Source organism: Triticum dicoccoides, chromosome 7A, assembly GCF_002162155.2.
Source record: "Triticum dicoccoides isolate Atlit2015 ecotype Zavitan chromosome 7A, WEW_v2.0, whole genome shotgun sequence".
NCBI lineage: Eukaryota > Viridiplantae > Streptophyta > Magnoliopsida > Poales > Poaceae > Triticum > Triticum dicoccoides.
In genome coordinates, this window is record NC_041392.1 from 356,533 (window position 1) to 358,976 (window position 2,444).

At 48.3% G+C, this 2,444-nt stretch overlaps 1 pseudogene; it reads left to right on the forward strand.

Moving 5' to 3' along the window:
• Nucleotides 1-2,444, forward strand: part of LOC119329739 — a 6,348-nt pseudogene that overhangs the window by 937 nt on the left and 2,967 nt on the right.

Sequence of the window (2,444 nt, forward strand, 5' to 3'; positions counted from 1 at the left end):
CCTCTTGACGTTGTCGAGACGAAGCGCAGCCGCAGTGGATCTCGATCTAAACCCCTCGGGCCTAGATCAGATCTCATCGTAGCCAAAATCTCATCCGCCAGCGGCCGCCGGAAATCTCCTGGCCACCGCCAACCCGCTGCGCACTGCCATTGGAGGAGGAGGGAGATGGACGTCGCTCCCCCCACGCGTTACCGCCGGCCGAGGACTGCGCCGCCGCTGCCGCCTCACCACAAGGGCTTCGCCCCGCGGCGTCCTCAGCGACGGCGGCGGTAGTGGGAGGCGATGGAGGGGGAGGGCTGAGGGCGGTGTAGACGGGAACTCCCCGGGGGCGGCGCGGCGCCGCCGCCTCGGGGGAGAGAGGTCGGGGGAGCCATGTGGTTGTGGCGTCATATATACTTCTTTGAAACCTTGTCTGCTGCTTGCTGAAATACTACTACTTACTTCAGTGCTAGCTGTATAAGTATTATAGTGTGTACTGTATGACTATGGAGAAAATTGTACTAGAATTTTTTTGGGATGAAGCTGTGGTATAAAATACCCTGGAAAATTATCTTATTCTTATCTGTGACAACAACATATGCCCAGCTGGTCTGGTCTCATGTATATGTATAGGTATAGCAGCCGGAGCCCGACCTGGTTTACATATAAAGAGTAGAAGAAGCAATCAGTCAATCAATCTGGTTTATATTAAAGCTGATGGCTAGTTGGGAAGCCGCCTAGAATTATTCTGCTCATTTGTTCAACCATCATAACATCCCACACAAATGATTATTCTGCTCATTTATTATCGAATTATTATTCGATAATCAAAATATGGCGGAGTACGTATTCGAATACACATCACATCATAAGCCAAGGGCGACCAAGCCAAGTCTCCAACGCGAGAATACATTTCCACTAGAAACTAGAAAAACTTATAGATATCACCATCCGGTTGTGTGTGTATGTGTAAATTAATTAGGTGCTAATTAAGGTGCAGAGAGACAATTACTTTTTTCCGATAAAAGGGCGATTTTACTATCTCAAATGTAGCATCAAGCGGATACAAAACATTATGAGTAACACCCGGCCTCTGCATAGTTAGGATGCACACAGCCAAACACTAAATTCTGACACTAGAAAATGAAACAAAACCGACAAATCGGCAACAAGTAGAGTCCTATAAACCGACACTTTGCCTATGTTGAAAGCGGCGGTGAATCGATCTGAAGGTTATGCTGCCACCCATGTTGAGAAAAAACCTACGTAACCACCTGCTCCCATCACGTACACACCATCTTGAACATCGGTTGGTGCTCAAGTCAACTGTTCCAGGCAAAAAATAGACAATGACTTGTACACTCAAGTAATGGCCGGCTGCTATACAAGTAGTATATACTACGTAAGTTACTAACAGCTCCAGACAATGACTAATATGAAAAAAAAAATAGGCAAATGATGGAAGCACCCAAGTCATGGGCTGCAAATAACTTCCAGAGTAGCTAGACCAAAAAAAAGCCATTTATACTCGGGCTTCTCGGGCGGTACCGACATCACCCTTGATGGCACAGCCACGGTTACACCAGATGGGGTTCTCAAGCTCACCAATGACACTCTTCACCTCAAGGGCCATGGCGATTCCGCAAGTCGCCAACGGGGCGGTGCAATTCTTCTCCATCACATTCGTGGTCGGCATGGTCCCTGTCTACTCCGATCAATGTACTGATGGCATGACTTTCTTGATATCTCCCACCAAGGATTTCTCGGGTGCACAACACTCTCAAACCTGAGCCTCCTCAACAAAACAAGCAATGGCAAGCCAAGCAACCAGATATTTGCAGTCGAGCTTGATAGCAGCCAAAATACAGAGTTCGGCGACGTCGATGACAACCATGTCGGCATCGACATCAATAGCCTTACCTCCACTGAAGCCCGACCGTCTGGCTTCTATGATGACAAGAGCAACGGCGTCTTCAACAACTTGTCCCTCGTTAGCCGCAAGGAAATGCAAGTGTGGGTAGATTATGATAGAGATACCACTTAGATCAGTGTGACCTTGGCCCCCCTCAAGGTAGCCAAACCGTGGAGGCGACTAGTTTCAACCACGTACAACGGCCTCTCAACAGTACTACAAGATCAGTCCTACCTCAGATTCTCGGCTTCAACTGGTCCGATAAACTCACTGTATTGTGTGCTTGGCTGGAGCTTGGGCATAAACCGTCCTGCACCAGACATTGACATCACCAAGCTGCCAAAGCTACCTCGGATTGGCCCCAAACCTCAGCCCAAATTTATGCAGATCGTCCTACCAATAGCCACTGCCACATTCATCTTTCTTGTTGGAACAACTATATATAATTCTATTGGTGCGGAGGCGAAGGAGGTATGCCGAGCTACACGAAGATTGGGAGGATGAGTATGGGCCACACCCCTTCCTTCTCCTTTTTTTTCGAAATGGGGGAGGG